The sequence below is a fragment of the Eucyclogobius newberryi genome, unplaced genomic scaffold (assembly GCF_026437365.1).
Source record: "Eucyclogobius newberryi isolate DKJ021-1_F unplaced genomic scaffold, fEucNew1.0.hap1 SCAF_12, whole genome shotgun sequence".
In the NCBI taxonomy this organism is placed as follows: Eukaryota; Metazoa; Chordata; class Actinopteri; order Gobiiformes; family Gobiidae; genus Eucyclogobius; species Eucyclogobius newberryi.
Genome location: NW_027315746.1, coordinates 20,138,606 through 20,161,490, shown reverse-complemented (window position 1 = coordinate 20,161,490; position 22,885 = coordinate 20,138,606). Strand labels below are relative to the sequence as shown.

At 42.5% G+C, this 22,885-nt stretch overlaps 1 long non-coding RNA gene and 1 pseudogene across 1 annotated transcript; both read right to left on the bottom strand.

Moving 5' to 3' along the window:
* Positions 1 to 1,114: 1,114 nt before the first annotated feature.
* On the bottom strand, positions 1,115 to 22,878 carry LOC140356398 (uncharacterized). The gene is made up of 2 exons (XR_011926070.1): positions 22,751 to 22,878; positions 1,115 to 1,213 (listed from the first exon to the last, which is right to left on the bottom strand). It is a non-coding gene; the product is annotated as an uncharacterized lncRNA (long non-coding RNA).
* Positions 10,805 to 17,587, bottom strand: LOC140355620 (semaphorin-4E-like; annotated as a pseudogene).
* Positions 22,879 to 22,885: the final 7 nt, after the last annotated feature.

The following is a 22,885-nucleotide window of genomic DNA, read 5'->3' as shown; positions in this document are numbered from 1 at the left end:
ACGAGCCACATGCGGCTGCAGCTGAGCAGTAGGTGCGTTTTATGATTGATACGTGGCAGGACTAATCGGCAGTCCACGCCACGAGGAAATAAGACTCAGATTTGGGCCAAAAAAATCATCCATTCAACCTTTAACCCCCTTTGTAATTAGAATATCCAGAGTGTGCCCTCTGCTGAGGGTGGGGCCAATCACATCCAAGACCAAAGGTTTCAAGGACAGCAACATTGAAATCACCTGTAATGACCAAACCATCTATGCATACGACGGAAAGCATCTCAGTAAAATCATCAATCAAACTTTGGCAGTGCTGGGGAGGCTTGTACAAAACAATGAAGGTTGGATGGAGACAGTTTTAGCTCAATTTTAAAGGATACATGCTCAAATGATGAAAACACCCGAAAGGACAACCTGTGGGTATTCTCTCTGACAACCCATCTCTAAAAACTGCACACACACTTGCACCCTTTTAGTTTTCTCATGTTTCAGATTCAAACCTAGGTGGAGCAGATTCTATTAGAACTACATTTCCTGTGTTTTTGTCAAGCCTTGTTTCGGGTAAAAACATAATAAAGATTTTAAGAAATAACATTAAGAATGATTTGTTACATAAGGATCTGACATTTAGCACGGCAAATTTCAGACTAGCTTCAGTGGAACTGGGGGTTATCTTTTCACAGGGAATATTAATCAAATTTCTCAGATTGGGCAGACTGACTTGCCTTCTGTTTTCCCATCTGTATTATGTGACTACAGAAAAAGCACTAGGGGAGGCTGCTGTGTGGAACAAATACAACTAGATGCATTATGACTTTGACAATCCCTCACCTAAAATTGTCCAAGGTTACAAATTTAAAAAAAAAAAATGTAATCCAAATTTCGTTGACAAACGCTCTACTCCCCAGTACTTCCTCGAGCCATGTCCAGGTAATAAAGACTTTGGGATTGTAACGTTTCATGCAGTTTCCTCCACACGAGGACATTGTTTCAAAGATTAAAAATAGAGAATGGGAATATTCCCATAGACATGGCTTCTGCCGTCAGTTCACCAATGGGATCTTTCAACTGTGGTTCCAGTTCAAGAGATACAGCTACAGAAAATGACACAAGACCAAAATTGTCCGAGAACTATTGACTTTATTTGAAAAACAAATTGGTGTGGTATAAAGTTACATTAAAGATTTTCTTGTAATCCACAGTATTTTTTTCCAACTACCTTATCCTTTACAGTCAAAGTCAGTTTCTGTAAATACAGTATGCGTTTACAAACATGAACATAACATTAATATAAAAAATATATTGTAAAAAAAATCAACGTCAATCCTGGAGGGGGTGCTCAACGGTGAGCCCCTGGTGGCCGGGTCTTTCCCCACGGGGCCGGGCCGGGCACAGAGACGTGGGACCGACCTCCCGTGGGCCCACCACCCGCAGGAGGATCCATAAAGGGCTGGTGCAGAGTGATCTGGGCGGCAGTTGACGGCAGGGGCCTCGATGACCAGATCTTGGTTTTGTTCTTGGCTGGGCCCTGTTTCCATATCATCTGTTTGTTCCCACAACATGGTACATTTTTTATATCCTTTTTCTCTTTTATTTGCTAGATCTAACCATACTTTACTTTCTTTCCCTCCTTTTTTATCATTCTCGCTTCTCTGCCCCCGCAATTATTGTAAATTTGCTCATGTAGTTTTGTCACTTCTTGTGAATTTAGCCTGCCTTTGAATCCATATTTAGTTACCCATAGTTTGAGGGGTTTTAGCGCTTTCGGTTCAACTTGTTTTACCGTCTTATAGTCTTTTGATGCTAATGTGGGACTAGCAAATAGGGCACCCCCCGAAATGTATTTTATTTCATGTTATAATTTATTTAATATCATTTTGTTTGTTTTAGAAAGACAGACTGTGTTCAATTCGCTTTGATTTGCATTAGTGTAGTTCCTATGCCACACCACAAGGGGAGCTCTATTATCTCCGTATCTGGGGCGTCTGCTCAAAGAAGAACTGTTTCCTGTAACAACAGAGAGCATGACATGGACATTGACAAATGTTTGTCTTTGTTACAGGTAAAGTGGTAAAACAAATGTTTATATGGGAACTGTGAACATGAATAAGGCAATAGAGAGACAGTTTAGGCCGAAATTGTCTGTAAGATTATGAAGTTGAAGCCTGGTTGTTGTTTTATTGTAACTTTGTGCTATTCTAACATTAGTATGCTAATATGCTAATCGAAACAAAGGGGATCACCAGGAGAGTTAAAAATGACACTTTTGCTTAATCTAAAAACGTTCTAAGAGAACAAACACACATGTCTGTCACAAATTTGTTTATGTATATGATATTTTGTTATTTTATGATTATTTTGAGCTATTGTACATTGTAAAAGAAGAACTGTTTCCTGTAACAACAGAGAGCATGACATGGACATTGACAAATGTTTGTCTTTGTTACAGTAAACAACAATGAAAATACACTTTGAACCTCATATTTGAAGTGTGCAACAAAATCTGGTGTCAGAAGTGGGATCAGCGGTGCAGCAAGAAACAGAGATGCAAGAGATGGAGTTTGAACAACTACAAGACCAGCTCAGTGAAGTCTTGGTGCAACTGAACTGTGAGCAACTCCTGGAGGTATGCGTGCACGGTAAAATCTCAACTGAAAACTTGAAAAAGAAGCACACGCTGATCAGAGCCATAAGTGAAGTAGTTGATAAAGCTACAGAAGATGAGGAAGAGGAAGTGGCACGTGAGTTTCTAACCCGCTTGATAACATTTGCAAATGGTCTGAAAGGAAGAACTGACACAACTAAGTCTGGTACAGAAAATCCCAGTCCAGAGGCAGCAATGTTGGCCGGTCTGAAAGAACAATATGCCGCTCTCCAAGTTAACTTCCAGACAGCAACACAAAAACTGGAGGAAGAAATGGCAAAACTCACAACTAGTGCAACTAAACATGAACAAAAAACATCTTTTGTCCCCAGGTCAGCTACTCCACCGCCAACTCAGCTACCTGAGTTTATCATACGCAGAGAATTCAAAATTAATGGTCAAATTGGAGAAAGAGGACAAAAGGATAAATTATCATACTCCAATCTCATTCATCAGATCGAGATGGGACGGAGAAAAGGGCACAGTGAAGCCGAAATAGTGGAAGCTGTGATCAGAGCTGTTAGCCCAGGCCTGACTCTCCGTGATATGTTAGAGATCAAAACAGACTTGACACTAGCTCAACTCCGAACTATCCTTAAAGGACACTACAAAGAGGATAGCTCAACTGATCTCTACCACAGACTGATTAACATCACCCAAGAACACAATGAGTCCCCACAGAACTTTTTGTTCAGAGCAATAGAGTTAAAGGAGCGTCTCTTTGCTTCATCAAGAGAGCCAGGGGCAGAAGAACAGTACAGTGCTGAGCTAATACAAAAAAAGTTTCTGCGAGCTGTGGGTACAGGACTCATAAATGATAATATCAAGTACCAAATAAAAAGCTACCTTGATGATGCTGAGGTTACTGATGATATCCTGATTGCAAAGATTAATGAAGCAGCAAGCCTTGAGTGGGAGAGGCAACAGAAGTTTCGAAAACACAGCAAGGAAACAAGAATCAGGGAAATAAAAGCAGAACCTCAGACATCGAAAGAAGCAGAGATGAATGCTGTTGGAGGCCGTGAACTGTCGTCTGCTGTGCCGCAAAAGACTAAAACACTGCCTACAGTGTCTCATAGAGAATCTGAACTGCTGGACGTTATAAGCAAACTTAAAGGGGAAATAGCTGAAATAAAAAGTGCCATTGTCGAATCAAAAAGATATTCCCCCCAACCACGCATAAATAAGAAAAGAGGCTGTAAGAGGTGCCAAGAGCGTGACCAGGAGGAACAGTGTGATCATTGCTTTAAATGTGGACAGAGTGGTCACCTTTCCAGAGGATGTAGGGCCCGAAGAAAGCCCATGGACCGAACTGAGCCAATAGATCTCTCAGCTAGCATGGTACAAACGCTTCCACTGGTTCCACAGTCAAAACAAAAAGAGCAAAGTGATATGCACAAACTCATTACAGACAGTATTCAGTATCTTGAAACAAAAGGAGCAGCTGACCTTGAAGAAAAAGAAAGAACAGTAGTGAGCATTAATCTCCTCTCACCAGAACGAAGAGCCCAGCTCCTCCACCTGATTGGTAAGAAACACATGATCATCTGCAGGTTTGATGGACTTGAAACAAAGGCATTGTGGGACACAGGCTCACAAGTCTGTCTCATCAATGAGAAATGGAGACAGCAGAATATCCCGCATACAAAAGTGAGAAGTCTGTCAGAAATCCTGGGCCATAGCATATTGGACGGAAGGGCAGTGAACCAAACTCCAATTCCTTTTCATGGTGTGGGTGGAGGTGAAGTTTGAGCTTCCTACTTCTGAGGTCACACAGATGGAGCTGCTCGTGCCAGTGCTGGTAACAGGTCAAGAGGAAATTGCAGAGGATCCCATCATTGGTTTCAATGTAATCGAGTACCTGCTGGATAGGGGCATATATCCACCACGTGCCATGACAGATGCTGTCAGTGCAGCTTTCTCCTTTGACTGCAAGAAAACTGAAGTGTTTTTGAAAGTGATGAGAAATAAAGAGAAAGGGCTAAGAGAAGGCATGGTGAAAACAGGAAAAGAACTGATTACCATTCCTGCAGGCAAAACAAAGACTGTCCGGTGTAATGTGAGAACCAGTCCCCTTCCAGAACAACAAGATGTCCTGTTTGAGCCAAGTTCTCCTTTGCATCTACCAGAGGGCTTGGGGGTTCAAGAGAGTGTGGTGCGACTACAACGAGGGACGTGGTCTAGTGTCACCCTGCCAATCACAAACGGCACGGCTCATGACATCTTCCTGTCTCCACGAACCACACTAGGACAAACTCGAGCGGTGAAGACAATATACCCAGCTAACACAAAAACAGCGGAAATGATGCAACCGGAGGTAATGACGCAAACTATTGAACAGACTGTCGAACAACCAAGTAGGATTAACGAACAAGACAACAGTTTATGGGATCCGCCAGTTCCCCTGGATCATCTTGGCCCCGCACAACAGCTCAGAGTGAGACAAGTGCTGAGAGAAATGAGCAATGTCTTTGCTCGGAATGACAAGGATGTGGGAACCATACCATCCCTGCAGCTTAAGATCCGCCTCAGTGACCCTACACCGGTACGACACACCTATATTTCTGTACCAAAACCGCTCCATAAAGAAGTCAAAGAGTACCTTGAGGACCTCTTGAACAGAGGCTGGATCACCAAGTCCAAATCGCCCTACTCCAGTCCAATTGTATGCGTGAGGAAAAAGGACGGCAGCCTCCGCCTGTGCTGTGATTACAGAGGGTTGAACCGAAAGTCTATCCCGGACCGCCATCCCATTCCGCGGATCCAAGACATGCTTAATACGTTGACAGGGAGTTCCTGGTTTTCGGTGTTGGACCAAGGAAAGGCCTATCACCAGGGCTTTCTAGAGGAATCAAGTCGTCCGTTCACAGCATTCATCACTCCATGGGGATTGTATGAGTGGGTGAGAATACCTTTTGGCTTATCATCTGCCCCAGCTGAGTTCCAGAGGTCAATGGAGGAGTGTCTGTTGGGGCTACGAGATGAGATTTGCTTGCCTTACCTGGACGACAACCTGGTCCACTCCAAAACGTTTAATGATCATCTTAATGATCTGAAGAGTGTTCTGCAGCGCTATGAGACTCATGGAGTGAAACTTACACCCAAGAAATGTGAGCTCTTTAAGAATCAGGTGCGATTTCTGGGCAGGCTAGTCACTAACGATGGATACACAATGGACCCTGCAGACATTGCCCCTGTTCAGGCACTCAAGGAGAGGAAACCGACAACAATCGGTGAAGTAAGGAAACTGCTGGGATTTGTCTCCTATTACAGAAGCTATATTCCTAACTTCTCACGCATAGCCACCCCTCTTTATAACCTCTTGACAAAAGACAATGCCTCAAAAGAAAAAACAGCTCTAAAGAAGACAAGAAAGATAAAGATGGTAAAAAGTGGTCAGCTCCCAGCATCTTACCCTGTTGTGTGGACAACTGAACATGAACAAGTTCTGAATAAGCTCATCGATTTCCTGTCACAGCCGCCAATCCTGGGGTACCCTGATTTTGAACAGCCATTCATCTTACACTGTGATGCATCCCAGGAGGGTTTAGGAGCAGTGCTTTACCAGAACCAGCAAGGGAAGTTGCGTGTTATTGCATACGGGTCCAGAACTCTAACTGCCCCAGAGAAGAACTACCATCTCCACTCGGGAAAATTGGAGTTTCTGGCCCTCAAGTGGGCCATATGTGAGCGCTTCAGAGACTATTTGTACTATTCACCGCCTTTTCTGGTCTACACAGATAACAACCCCCTCACATATGTGCTCACGACTGCCAAGCTAAATGCAACCACACACCGGTGGGTCGCCGAACTCGCAGACTTCCAGTTCATGATCAAATATCGTCCTGGAAGAGCTAATCGTGATGCAGATGGCTTATCACGCATGCCGCTGGACATGGAAAGATACATGGAAAGTTGCACACAGACAGTGGCACATGAAGTGATGCACAGCGTGACACAGGCTCTGTCTGTCAATGCAGAAGGTACTGACCCCTGGCTGTGTCCATTCACGATCTCTTCTGCAATAGCTGATCAGGAAGTAGAACAAATGACGATGTCAGTACAAGGACTGTCCCGAACTGCTCTCAGAAAAGCACAGTGTGATGATCCTATCATTGGACAGGTGTTGAAATATGTCTCCTCAAATCACTGGCCGAAAGGTGTGAAACAGATTCAAAACACGGATGTAGCTGCCCTAGCTCGAGAAAAACAAAAACTCCACATCAATGAAGACGGGCTACTGTACCGAAGAACAGCAAACCGGTCCCAGCTGGTTCTGCCCAAGAAATACCATGAACTCGTCTACAAAGAGCTGCATGAGGAGATGGGACACCTTGGAGTGGAGAGAGTCTTAAACCTCATCCGAGACCGCTTCTACTGGCCTCATATGCAGCGCAATGTTGAACATCACATAACACGAGTATGCAGCTGCCTCAAGAACAAACGCCCAAACAAACCAACCAGAGCTCCTCTCACAAGCATCACAACAACGCACCCATTTGAGCTTGTGTCAATCGATTTCCTCCATCTGGAAAAATGTAAGGGTGGATATGAGTATATCCTGGTGGTAATGGACCATTTCACTCGATTCGCTCAAGCGTACGCCTGTAGGGACAAATCTGCAAAAACTGCTGCTGAGAAACTCTATGGAGACTTCATGTTGAAATTCGGCTTTCCTACAAGACTCCATCATGATCAAGGAAGGGAGTTTCAAAACAAACTGTTCGCCAAGCTTGAGGAGTACAGCGGAGTGAAGGGGTCCAGGACTACACCTTTTCACCCTCAGGGCAATGGCCAAGTGGAGAGGTTCAATAGGACACTGCTGAGCATGCTGCGGTGCCTGCCTGAGAAAGCGAAAGCAGACTGGAAAGCCTCTCTAGCAAAAGTGGTACATGCTTATAACTGCACCCGCAGTGAAGCCACAGGTTATGCACCGTATTTTCTCCTTTTTGGCCGCAACCCAAGACTTCCCATCGATTTGATGTTCGGACTCACTGCAAAAGACCAAAGTACATCTCACAGAGATTATGCAGAGAAATGGAGACACCGAATGAATGATGCTTACAGACTTGCCACAGAAACAGCCAACAAAGAAGGTGAACGTGGAAAAATGCAGTACGACAAGAAAACATATGGGGCAGATTTGAATCCTGGATCCAGAGTCTTGGTGAGAAATCTGAATGAAAGAGGCGGTCCGGGTAAATTGAGAGCGTTTTGGGAAGACCAAGTATACGTGGTGACTCAAAGGAAATATGAAGACAGTCCTGTATACGAGATACGGCCAGAAAGTGGAAAAGGACGAGTACGGATCATGCACAGAAACCTCCTGCTTCCTTGTGACTTCATGCCTGTGGAAAAAGTCAATTTGCCTTCACAAAAACAGAAGAAGAAGAGTAACAAACGGGCACAAAAACAGCAACCACAAGAAGAACACAGTTCAGATGAAGAGGATGAATGGAGAGGCATAAAAAGATTACAACTACAGAATGAGAGACCTGAGGAACACTATGAGCTGGCAGAGGAGACTACTATAGAAGACCAAGAGGTGGAAAGACACTCAAGTGCAGTAGAGGAAAATGAGCCACAGATGGACGAACAGGAGATGGATGTTGAAAGCTTGGACGAAGACAATGACACACAAAGCAATGGGGAAGACCATCAGTCTCCTGAGTCTGCAGGCAGTGACCAAGAAGACCCCGGTCCATCTTCGATGCAGCAGTCAAAGTATCCTTTAAGATTGAGAAAACCAAGACTAATGTTTACTTACCATAGGTTGGGACAACCCACTTTGTCAGATAAATAAGTGTTTAGTTGAACTGTTCAATAGCAACTATTCAGGTTCATAAGTTTAAAGTTTCAGCTTTAATGTTATTATTATTGTATTGACATAGCTCTTAAGTACTATTTTAATTTATTTTTGATATATTTGGTTAATGGTAAAGCCTGACATTTTCTTATGATAGGAGGTTATTGCTATGTTAAGAAACCTTACTCAGAGAAAGTGCAGATACCCCTGGCATGTAAGGGAGGAGGCAGTGGACGGTTATAGTGCACGATAACCTTTGCTGCGCACATATGACATCAACGGGAGATACATGTCATATGGTCTTCTTGAAGAAGTTATGCACCTTATAGACTGTGAACTCTGACTCCTACCTTGCTTTAACTTCGAACTATGTAATGCATAAAAGAAACATATGGACTGATAATGTCAGAATGTCGGGACGCCATTTAATTTTGGAGGGGAGAGTGTGGGACTAGCAAATAGGGCACCCCCCGAAATGTATTTTATTTCATGTTATAATTTATTTAATATCATTTTGTTTGTTTTAGAAAGACAGACTGTGTTCAATTCGCTTTGATTTGCATTAGTGTAGTTCCTATGCCACACCACAAGGGGAGCTCTATTATCTCCGTATCTGGGGCGTCTGCTCAAAGAAGAACTGTTTCCTGTAACAACAGAGAGCATGACATGGACATTGACAAATGTTTGTCTTTGTTACAGGTAAAGTGGTAAAACAAATGTTTATATGGGAACTGTGAACATGAATAAGGCAATAGAGAGACAGTTTAGGCCGAAATTGTCTGTAAGATTATGAAGTTGAAGCCTGGTTGTTGTTTTATTGTAACTTTGTGCTATTCTAACATTAGTATGCTAATATGCTAATCGAAACAAAGGGGATCACCAGGAGAGTTAAAAATGACACTTTTGCTTAATCTAAAAACGTTCTAAGAGAACAAACACACATGTCTGTCACAAATTTGTTTATGTATATGATATTTTGTTATTTTATGATTATTTTGAGCTATTGTACATTGTAAAAGAAGAACTGTTTCCTGTAACAACAGAGAGCATGACATGGACATTGACAAATGTTTGTCTTTGTTACAGTAAACAACAATGAAAATACACTTTGAACCTCATATTTGAAGTGTGCAACACTAACTTCCCATACTCGTTTCCCATTTTGAAAGTTTTTGGTCCAGTTGTATGAACCTAGGGTTCGGCTAAAACTGGAATTTTCCTTCGTCCAGACAGTGATAATCGTAGTCACAGTATTCTCACTTTAACCTGTGGCCAGGTAGAGAATCTTACCTATGTATCTATGACCCGTCAGTGAATTCCGTCAGGAATGTTAATGGTTTCATGCCCCACACACACACACACACACACTTCCACAATCACACAGCAACTTTTAGTTGCTATGTCCCTCAGTCACACAGGTTTTCAATACAAGACATAATTACTTTTTATTGTTCTTGTCTCCCTCCTTCGGTATGTCGTCAACCGTCAGACTCCCGTCGACGGCCAGAGAGTCAGCCGGGAAAAGGTCTTTCTGCAGTGGCCACTGTCTTATCTGAGTCTTTGTCGCCTCCAGGAGTCCTCAGGTGTCTTGACATCCGGCACGGAGGACCATTTTGTTGGGGCTGGTGACCAACTGTAACTGAAATAATGCAAGGAAAGGAAGACAAGACAGATTTTTACTTGCAAGTGTGGCATTCGGGTGGTCCTATAAATGTTTTAAACTAATTTACATTAAATAAAAATAAAGAAAATAAAACCAACAACGCCACTGGGCTTACACCCGGAAAACTAACTAAAAGGACACAGATTCGTTCTTGATTATACAGAGGCAGATTCCAGTTTCACATGTAATTTATTTAACAGGCTATTCATTTAATAAATACTTTGCCAACACAGGCTTAGGTAGCAACACAGTTCGTATCAGTTCTTTATGCGTGGATGTATAGTCTTTTAAGAGTCCAGTGGATCTGGACAACACAGGGCACAGACGTCCATATCACCAGAGGGCAGGGCAAGGCAACGGCTCCAGCGCACACCCCGCTCCAGAGAGTTTAGGTTACATCACGTTAGCTGCCCGGGCCCACGCGTTGTGGGGCTATGAAAGCGAGACCACAACAATCCCGAGTCAGCAGAGATCACATCGGAGCGTTAACAAAGCGGCGCCAGGCGACAGGCCACGGCACTAAACCACAGAAACCATTTTATGAGTAAAACTACACAATCGAGTCGCATTAGCAAAAAGGACAACTACTACCTGGAGAGCGGAGGAACGTGGAGCAACACCCAGACCCAGGAAGTGCGTAGGTCAGAGGATGAATGACAAAACTGAACAACATTTTATTGGCCAACGGCCCTAATGATTAGCCAATAGGAAGTGGCATGGTCTGCCCGCAGGCCATACTGCCACACAAGGAGAACGGACAGAGATAACGACTCAGTCACAAATGCAACCAGGGTCACTTCCCTGTACGTTCTGTGCTCTGTGCCCGCTCTCCGGCATATTTATCAAGATTTTCACCCCCCTAGTTACAAATGTGTTGCCTAAGCCTGAGGGGAGGGGGGACAAACGCCCAGGCAACTTTTGAACATAATATAAGACACAAACATTAGAAAAATAATGAGGGCTCGTGTGTGAGTGTGTATAAGGGAGTAAAACTGGAGCTTCCCGTTTCACTCCCAGAAGTGGTTTCGCTACAGATGTCCACTGGTAGATAATGAGCCGGTTGGCCTTGACCACTCTGTCTCTCAAAAAACACATCAATACAGTTCATTTTCAGGACACAATATAATAAGAGTAAAATAATAGGAGATAATTTTATAAATTTTTCTAACAGGTATAAAGTTACATTAAAGTCATAAGGCGCTGGTACAGCTGGCAGCCCGGTGTAAACGCTCTCTCTTCTTTCTCACACTTATTGTGCTTTATCTCCTATATTTTGTAAATATAGTTAGTATATTTTTTCTATTTTACTGTACGATAGGGACACGCACTGGAATAGTTTTTTAATTCAACTGTTTTTGACTTTTTTCGGCTGGATTTGAGCGTTTTTCGTTGCGTTCGTTGTGTTGTTGTGACGTGAGCTAGCTCCGAGCGAGCCCACCAGCCCCCCCCGCGCCCTCCGGCCGCGCTAAAGTACGGCGTGTCGTCGGTACACGTTTATATACACGTTTATATGAAAGAGGAACTTCACGAACGATCGGGACACGCACTGGAATCGCTTTAAATTAACTTGTTTTGACTTTATTCGGCTGGATTGAGTGTTTTCGTCGTGTCGTTGCGATGTGTCTTGGCTCTGAGTCCCCCGGCCCCGCCCCCCGGCCCCGCCCCCCGGCTCCGGCCCCGCCCCCCGGCTCCGGCCCCGCCCCCCGGCTCCGGCCCCGCCCCCCGGCCGGCGCCGTACCGCGTTTCCACAAAGGAGGAACTCATGAAACTGAGGAGAACAGTCGTCTTACCCGGAGATCGTCACGTTATCCCGTCGCAATACTGACCTAACCTAATACTGATGTGCAATTCTGTCGTATGTGCAATTGCTGTTGGAATTCATGTGCAATTCATGTGCAATTACTGTGAATTTCATGTGCAATCTATGTGCTGTCGTGACACATATTCATGTGCAATTACTGTCGGGATCACATGCAATGGTATTTATTTATTTATTTGTCTATGGGAGTTTTTATTTATAGGAGATCTTCTACTGAAAGTGTTTTTCAGACTTCCTATAAGTGATCTGTTCTTCTGTATCTACCTCTGTATCTACCTGCGTTGCACCAATGAAATTTCCCCATGTGGGACAATAAAGGAATATCTTATCTTATCTTATCTTAAAGATTTTTTTTGTAATCCACAGTATTTATTTTCCAACCACAAATGTTTAAAGGAAGAGGTGATGTTTATTATCCTTTACAGTGAAAGTCAGTATCTGTAAATACAGTATGCATTGACATGTTATTAAACATAACATGAATGTAAAAAATAAAAAGGCTCAACTATTAGAAAATTAAAAGATGTTTCAAATGGTTCAAATTCAAATTTCAACAGAATTAAAATAACTTTGGAGAGCGCCTCATAGATGTGAACGTTTTTTTTAAATGGGAACAGTCAGGTGCCCCTTTTTTTGCAAAAATATAAATTTTAGTATGCCAAAAATGTACATGTGGCAGATGAAAAAAGAAAAAAAGATCCTATGACGGGTAAAAGTTAAAAAGCTTTTATTTAAACGGATTATTAAAGGAATAATAGAGGATTTTTTGCCAATAGAAATGCCTTCAACGCGTTTTTTGCTGTTTTTAAGGATTTGATACTTTCCTGATTGTTCAAAACCGAAGCGAGAGCAGATGTAAACACTAGGTCACAAGCCGGTTCCGCCATCTTGAACGTTCTGGAACAGGGGTGAAAAGCAACTTCCGTCTCTTCAGTGTGACGCGTTACAACCTCCGCCTGGGATTGGATTGAGCGATTAAGGGCCGACGACTTGATTGGCTCTGACTCGGGTTCCAGACCCTTCCGCATTTAAACAGAATGTGGGAGGAACTGGCTGATCAGGTAACTACTTGTGGCTCTCAGGAGACAGTTATGTCCTCTCGTTTCTGCGTATGCATGTAAAGTGTCCATTGTATACGTTCCATGATAAAAGACCCAAAAAAGCTATAACAAATAGTGCAATGGCAGCATATAGGCCTACAACATTAGGGGCATCATTAGGGGCAACTGCAGATGAGGCTACGTTAACCTGATACTCTGCTAGAGTGCTTGTGTATTCATTTGTTTTGGAGCGCTCGACTGAGAGACAACTGTACAGCCCAGCATCCGAGTCTGAGGTGTTTATGATAAGCAGATCATCTTTTAAAAAGTAGTGACGACCTGTAGGGCTCAGAGTTCGTCCGTCTTGCTCCCAGATGGTTGCAGCGTGAATGGATGGATTAGTGCAGTGAAGCTTCAGGTTTCCACCGACCCATATGGATTGATTAACAGGTGTATTTGGGGCTGAAAGTAAACAACAATACAATACCAATTAAAATCTTACAACCAATGAAAAGTATGTTTCTTGACATCTTACTTTGCTGGATCAAAATGGATAGCAATTCTAAATGTGCAGGAGACAATCTATTTGAAGCAACCCCATAACTTTTTAATATTAGAGGTGTTCATAAATCTATAGCTTTTACAAAATTTGCTTTGATAAAATATTTGTTGTGGCCTTTCCTTGGTAGGACTCACACTGATCCGATGAGAGTTGATGAGAATGGCCTGCTGCTAGAATCTGGTTGAACTTACTCAGAGATGTGGAGTTCTGAGTTGATCAAACCAATGCAATCTGAGTAACTCAGTATCTGAGAAACTGTGTCTTTAACCGCTGCACCAACGAGAGCCGCGAGTTGAGCCCATTGCATGGGATCACATCTTCGGACTAGTGAACCTTCAGACTCGTGGGCAGCCACCGTGATGGTTGCAGGTGAAAATGGATTACATATTCAAAAAGGCGAGACTTTTTTGTCAGAAGTTGTGACTGGGGAGCGTGATGACACATGAGTACGTGGTGGCACACATGTGCCTGTGCCACCCATGGGACGCCAAAAATAAAAGTATATATATAGTAGCTATATAAAAGTCCTTTGTCATTATGCACACCTTGTTGTTGCCAGCATTGTACTCACCAGATTTCGGGCAAAGGGACGCATCACCATCTTGCACACTTTGAATGAGTTTCCTAATAAAAATAAAAACATGTAAATATATGTAGAACATATTTTATCCCCACATTCAGATTGTATGAATACACATCAACTTACTTTTGCAATTGGGAAAGAGCAACACATGTCCCTGTCTCTTTGTCCCAGCCACAGTATGGGTCTCTGTTAAGAACACAGTCGATACAGGTGGAAGACCTGTCGCAGGTGGCTACAGGTATCTGTACCACTCCAGAGTCTGAGCCAGCATACAGCTGATCCTACACACATACCATTTACTGTTATATTCATGCATTTAAAACAGACCAAACTGCAGACAAACATCACAGAAGACGTACTGTGACAGTGGAAAACCGAAGGATCTTAATTGCCTCTGGAGACTTAAAGACATGTAGTTCTTCAATAATGAACATTTCTCCATCATAGTTCACAGCTTTCACTACGGTGCCATTTTCTGAATTCATTGCATAAAAAATATACTGAAATGTATTTCGACACATTCACCAAAATGTGTGTAAATGCATTTCTTTTCAACCTTTCACAAACCTGTGCCAATAAACATGACGTGGTACATTCTGTCGTCTGCAGCCTGTACTTGGTTAACAATGATCCGTGTGAACGTGGCCCCCTTTCGCACCAAACTGGGTTTTTTGCCAACGGGCTGAATGACGTTGTCCATGAGAGGCTTCTCTTTGACAAACAGAAGTGTCTTATCCGGGAGGTCTAATGTCTGATTTATGTTTGCTTTACGTGCTGCATCGTCAATACACTGGCAAAGAACAGAGGAGACAACAGAATAAAAGAACAAAGACAACTACATGCTTTTTTTGCAAGTGTTGGGCAAAACTTACAGCTCCAGGCCGAGGAAAAGGAACTTCTCCACTATACATCACCCATTTCACAAAAGATGTCTCTACGGTGACCGGGGTCTTGTACTTGCCCTCTGTAAACACTCTGCTGATGTCCAACATATTGTACACACACACAGCTGACAGGTCTGACGCGTCTCTAAACACAGGGGGACAAGTGAGACACAAGTAGCGTCAAAGTCTAACAACAACAAAAAGTTTGTAACATGCTGACTGTGGGGTGAAGATGGTGAAGATTAAACAGTCAGTCCAAGGCTTGAATGGGTCACACCAGCGGTAAGCGTCCTGGATAATGTAAGGGGTGAGACTCTGAGACTCCAAGATGGGACACTCAAGTCTAGCCTTCAAGAAAGAAGTCCACCTTTTATGCAGTCTCCACACACCACCCAGATCACCCTGTGTGAGAGTGAAACACAAACACAGCTGAGTGCCAGCAACATGGTAAATGACAAGTCACATTGTGGACAGAAGCCATTGTTACACAACTGACCACATCTGTCAAATTCTTTCATAAATCAATATAACTTAAGAATAAATATGTTCACCTTGCACACACGAGCAACACGGGACACCACCACTTTATTGTAGTAGTCATACTCTACTGCAGTCTCACTGAAGAACAGGTAAACCTTGTCATCATCTCCAGTAGCACTATTAACACTCTCAGGAATATGGACCAATGACACAAAGTCGGGCTCTGTCATAGATATTAAAATATGTAAAACACAACAACGTTATTTTCTGTATATATATATTTTTTTTTTCAAATCCTCAAACAAAGAATGTTAATTACGCTTAAGCCACTGGTCTGTTTCGCCTGTTCGTATTGAAACACCTAGACTCCGGAGAAGGGCCGATTTTGAGCCCTGGAAGTCCATAGAAGTTGCAGAGTACAAGTCATCATCTAAAAAACATGGGGAAAATTTTTATGAAAATTCACAAATGACTAGGTTCATCCAAATGGGTAAGCTTACTGTAACAGGTCATAAATGCCACATACCAACCATAAGAGAAGCAAATTTTTGATACGGATCAAATGGACATTTGCCTTTTCCATCTTCAGCCTTGTTTTCTAGAGTCAATGTCCCATCTGCATAGGACTGGTAAACACGAGTCACTTGATTAAATGTTCTTCATGAAAATATATATCACAGTGACCTGTGACAGTGAATGTATCTTACCATGAAGTCACACTGTGGGTCGAATGCATTAGTCCCACACACATACATTCTGTTGTCTCCCATTTCATGGAGGACTCTAATGTAGTTCTTGCACTCTGTCTGTAACACAGGCACGTCAATATAAAACTCAATGCACCAAAAATAAGGACAAAATAGAACTCTGCCATACCTCTGGGTCTTTCCCTTTGTTTCCACAATCATCTGTTTGTGCTTGTGTCACTTCCCATTTCACCTAAAGACACAGTGCACATTCAAACTGTGGTTAGTTTCGACAACTGTTAGCTTTGCACTTAGAACAAACTGTTATTGCTTTTTTTTACACTGACAATGTTTATTATTAACAAAAATGTTCTTACTGAAGCAAACTTGATAGAGACATTATGTAGATCTACGGCATAAACTGCCTCCCGGGCTCCAATGACCAATAGGCCCAAGTCTTCTCTTAACAACATAGTAGAATAGTTGAAGACGCCTTCCTCTTGGAACAAGTCAACATTATCCTCTGGAGAGAAAACATGATCGATCAGTGCGTCTCATAACAGATAAACACAGCAGCAACAAGTGCCTTATCTGAGCAAATCGGTTTTCAAAGTAGCAGGTACTGGACATGAGCCTGGTTCATTTAGAAAATGTAGAAGGAACTGAACATTTCTACACTGAAATGTGGAAGGCGAGGATGATGAACAATGCTTTGTGTGAATGGAGGAGGGTGAATGTAATGGATGAAGCATCGTACATGTCTAAATGTGTTCATTCCTGTAATGTCCAACTTTATTGTTTTTGTGTGTCTTTGTTGAATACAGTGATCCCTCGCTATAACACGGTTCACTTTTCGCGGTCTAGCTGCTTCGCGGATTTGCATCATGCATTGTGTTCTGCATTCTGATTAGCTAAACAGTCTCTGCGCGTCTTCTCTACCTGTTTGTCAATAACATTATGGATTAATATGTACACGTACGTAAAACCGCTTGCCAAATCGAAGTTTGCAAGGCCGGTGAGAGTGCGCGTGTGAGCTACGGGACACGCCGGTGAGAGCGGCGCGGCGTGTGAGAGGCCGGTGAGAGTGGCTCGCGTGAGCTTCAATGTTTTATGGAGTATTTCATTGTATAATAACTGTAAAAGGTTTCTACTTCGCGGATTTCGACTTCCACAGGTTCTTCTTGGAACGTAACCCCCGCGATAAACGAGGGATCACTGTATGTAAAAAAAACATTATTAATATTTGAGTTAAAATGAGATAAAAATCCAAAAAGTTGCTGGAACTAAATACATGATTGCAGAAGAAAAGAATCCACTCACGTTGATAGGAGATGATTCTACGAGGAAGAGAGTTTCCTTCTAGTGTCCAGGCCATGGGCAGCAGCCAGACAACACACAGGGACAACAACAGATGCATGGCTCCTTTGTTTAGACCGACCTGAAATGGACAAAGCTGTGTAACAACACATACAAATTGAGATGAAGATAATTAATATTTTCAATCTTCTTCCTCTTCTTTGGTGTTTTATGGCGGTTGGTATCTAAGTGTTACATTACAGCTACCTACTGTAGTTAGACCTTAGACTTTAATCTCATTCTTCCTCTTCTTCTATGGTTGTTGTTGTTGTTGTTGTTTTATGCCGGTTGGCATCCAAGTTGTTGTTGTTGTTGTTGTTGTTGTTGTTTTATGGCGGTTGGCATCCAATTGTTGCATTACCGCCAGACTTTATTCCTCAGACTTTTCGTAGTCCTCAGACTGTCGTAGTCCGTAAAAGTACTCCTTCCATTGCTTTGGTGTTACAAAGCCCATGAGGTCATGATATGTTGTTGTTGTTGTTGTTGTTGTTGTTGTTTTATGGCGGTTGGCATCCAAGTGTTGCATTACCGCCAGACTTTATTCCTCAGACTTTGTCGTAGTCCTCAGACTCTGTCGTAGTCCGTAAAAGTACTCCTTCCATTGCTTTGGTGTTACAAAGCCCATGAGGTCATGATATGTCTTTGTGACTAGAATAGTTGTTGTTGTTTCAGAGACCAACCGGCTTTATTCCAGGGAGACTCTTCTTCATCTTCCTCTCCTTCTTTGACGTTCGGTGCTTCCACCGTACAGCTTTATTCTTCAGGCTTCATTCTATAGGCTAACGTCAAAGAAGGAGAGGAAGATGAAGAAGAGTCTCCCTGGAATAAAGCCGGTTGGTCTCTGAAACAACAACAACTATTCTAGTCACAAAGACATATCATGACCTCATGGGCTTTGTAACACCAAAGCAATGGAAGGAGTACTTTTACGGACTACGACAGAGTCTGAGGACTACGACAAAGTCTGAGGAATAAAGTCTGGCGGTAATGCAACACTTGGATGCCAACCGCCATAAAACAACAACAACAACAACAACAACAACAACAATATGTCCACTGATGTCGTTGCTTGGTAGCCGTGCGTCTACGAGACTGGGCGAGGACAGGAGACCACCCCCACCCCCATCTCGTCACTCTGATCACTCTGACTCCCCACAAGCAGACCCCCATCACTCCGACTCCCATTTAGCGCCTTTAGCCTGTTTTCTATATCTGCCCAATCAAGCTCCTTTGTTCCAAGGAATCTCCCTGCAGCTTTAGCAATGATCCTGATCCTTTCAGTTCTGCTTTGAGTCTGAGCAGCACAGTTTACAACATCCACCATAAAGAGTACAAAATCCTCTCTATCCACAACCAGGGTATTCTCATTAATTCTGGAACCTGCACACTTGGGACCTCCACTCTTGAAACCTTCACACTTCTTGGGAGCCACGCTGGCCTTTCTCATTTCGCCCTGGCTGGGAGCAGCGCTGGCTCCTCTCTCTGTATTTACTCTAAACTCGTTACTTGAAACTTTCTTGACTGCATCTGCATAGGATATACCTTGAGAGACCTTTATTTTATGCACCTCAGCAGCTCTTTTGCTAAACCTGCATCCCCCGTAGGCAGAGCTATGTTCTTCCCCACAGTTACAGCACTTCAGTTTTGTTCCCACGTCACACTTCCCATACTCGTGATCTCCTGCACATTTACCACATCTTTGCCTCCCTCTACAGACCGCTGCAATATGCCCAAAGCGCTGGCACTTAAAGCAACGCAGGGGCGGTGGAACATATGGCCTGATGCCATAGCTCTTGTACCCAATGAACACCTTACTAGGCAGGCACCTCCCTTCAAGTGTTGCTATTACCGACAGGCTGTCACATCTCACCCCAAACCGGGTCACCTTCAACCCCCTAGCGTCCACCACCTTAGCTCCAGTCAAATTCCCCTTTACTTGATCCACAGGCGTTGTCGTAGGGACGCCTACAATAACTCCTCTGACTGTGTTTCTTTCAGCATCGGACACAAGAATGTCCTTTCCACCCAGACGTTTAGTTCCAATTTAGACTTCATTCTTCAGTTTAAAGCCCACGAGTTCAAAGCACATGAGATCTCTTCTTCTTCCTCCTCCTCATCATCTTCCTCTTCTTCTTGCCCCTCTTCTTCTTCCTCTTCTTCCTCCTTCCCAGTGCTCTATGGCGGCTGGCATCCACCCACTGTAATTGTGATTTCTGGAGTTACTTCCGTTGTTGTCGTTGTGTTTGCTAACACTGGAAATTCCCCATTGTGGGACAAATAAAGGTTATCTTATCTTATCTATGCACCACAAGAATGGCCACCATCAATCTACACCCATAGCAACCCAAACGTTTATCTTTATGGGATGTGAATGATTTGGAACCAATACATTTGTTTTCATGTTAGAATTAATATATGTTAGTGGTGATAGATATCCCTTGGTTGACGCTTTCACAATAAACTTTTGACGTTCACTTTTAAAATGTTACTTGTAATTGTTGCTTTAAGTACTACATACAGAAATGCAGTGGCGGGCCGTGGGTCTGGGGCCTTCAGTGAGGTCATACACAGTCCCACCAGAATTAATCCACCTCTTATTACCATCATTATGATGCCATGGCTCTAGACACTATACATTTAGACACACAGTTTAATCAGGCGTTGTGTCACCTTGTCCGCGCCGACACTCACAAATGACACAAATAAACAAATAAATAAGCATATAAAATGTGGACTGCTAAATATTAGGTCAATTTCCTCCAAATCGCTTTTAGTAAATGAATTCATTGGTGATTATAACATAGATCTTCTAGCTCTAACTGAAACTTGGCTTCAACGATCTGATTATGTCCTGATTATTATTATGAGTCCACCCCACCCACCCATGTTAACTTTCAGACCTCCAGGAGCACAGGCCGAGGTGGTGGTGTGGCAGTGATCTCACACTCAAGCCTACTCATGAGCCCTAAAATTAACAATGCATTTTGCTTATTTGAATGCCTCATGCTGTCAATCACGTGTCATAAGCACACTCTGGATCTGGTCCTAACGTATGGAATAGAGATGACCTCATTGTCTTCCCTCAAAACCCTATATTGTCAGATAATTTCCTAATTCCCTTTCAGTTAGTCTTAAAGATTATCCAGCCCCACAGAATAAAGTTATAATGAAAAGGACAATATCCAAAAAATCTATCTCAAAGTTCAAAGAAATAATAGAGCCAATATTCAGTGACATGTCATGTGATCCTGCTGAGAACAGTTTTAGTCCCAGTATAAGTGATCAATTTGTCGACTTGACCATGAATTCTCTGAAGTCTGCACTTGATGTTTCAGCTCTGTTAAAACATCATTAGGCCAAAGCGCGCCTCCCCATGGTACAACGAAGAACTGCATTCACAACAAAGAGTTAGAAAATTAGAAAGCCCATTTCGCCGCTCCCACACAGAAGAATCCCTAAAAGCATGGAAAAGTTGCCTGCTGTCCTATAAGCAGGCTCTGCATAAGGCCCAAACCAAATTCTATTCAAATCTAATAGAAGTCAACAAAAGCAACACTAGATTTGTTTTCAGCACTGTAGCCAGGCAACAAACTGTCACAGCGCAGGAGCCCTCAATTCCAGCTACTCTCAGCTATTTTTTAACAATAAAATAAAAACAATCAGAGATCAATCAGATGAAATTACTCCCACTATAAGCCCTGAACAAGCCCAAGCTGTAAAACTAGTGTCCCATATAAATCCATTAGTAAATTTAGAAAGGTTCACAGCTGTTGATCAAGCAGAGATAACTTCAGCCATTATGTCCTCTACAACCTCAACTTGTATCAGAGCCTTGGGTTCAGAGCCCACCACAGCACTGAAACTGTGCTAGTTAAAGTCACAAATTATATCTTATTAGTTGCAGACGATGGACTGGTCTCAATCCTGGTTCTGTTGGACCTCAGTGCAGCGTTTGACACCATCGACCACAACATTTTACTGCAGAGGTTGGAATGTGATGTAGGTGTCGGAGGAACAGCCCTCAGCTGGTTTAAATGTTTTCTGATAGATACCAATTTGTTCATGTAAACAAATTGGTACCTAGTACTACAGAGTTGTTGACCCCTCGCAAAATGGCAGGTTGGGAGGGTTTCCTTTAGGTCGGCACTAGATCATACACTCCTAACTCACGGAAGTCAGAATTCGGAAGTGATAGAATCCAATATGGCAGCCCTCGTGGCAGCTCAAACCATATAAGATAAGATAATCCTTTATTGTCCACACATGGGGAAATTTTGTTGTTGCAACGCAGGTAGATACAGAGGAAAAGGACAGACAACTTACAGGAAGTTTAAAAAACAATTTTAATAGAAGAACTCTAATAAACAAAAACTCTTATAAACAAAAACTCTTATAGACAGAACCTCTCATTGCTTAATAAGGAATGGAGGGGAAAAATAAAGATAAAATAAAATAAAAACAGCTAGCGTAAGACAAAATACTACTACTAATAATAATAATGGTAAAATAAACACTCTATTTACATCAGTTATATGCACATGAATGTGACATTATTGCGTACGAGTACGACAGTAATTGCACCTGAATATGACGCTATTGCACATGGTTAAGTCAGCATTGCACATGTTCAGGGCTAGCAGTGTTTGTTATTAAGTCTGACAGCAGCAGGAATGAAAGACCTGTGAAATCTCTCCTTCACACAGCGAGGGTGGATCAGTCTCTCACTGAAGCTGCTCTCCAGAGCGGACAGAGTGTCCTGCAGAGGGTGAGACTCATGGTCCAGCATGCTGGACCATGAATGTCTGCAGCTATATGCCATATATAACCAGAAGCATTATGACTTTGACAATCCTCCACCTAAAAATTCAAAAACATTTATCCAGCTCTTATTGACAATTGTTCTACTCCCCAGTACTTCCTCGAGCCATGTCCAGGTAATAAAGACTTTGGGATTGTAACGTTTCATGCAGTTTCCTCCACACAAGGACATTGTTTCAAAGATTAAAAATAGAGAATAGGAATATTCCCATAGACATGGCTTCTGCTGTCAGTTCACCAATGGGATCTTTCAACTGTGGTTCCAGTTCAAGAGATACAGCTGCAGAAAATGACACAAGACCAAAACTGTCCGAGAACTATTGACTTTATTTGAAAAACAAATGTATGTGGCATAAAGTTACATTAAATATTTTCTTGTAGTCCATGTAATTGTAATAAAATTTTTTCAGACTACAAATGTTAACAGCAAAAGGTAATGTTCAACATCCTTTACAGTCACAGTCAGTATCTGTAAATACAGTATGCATTGAAAAACATGAACATAAAATGAATGTAAAAAATAAAAGGCTCAACTTGATCTATGTAAAAA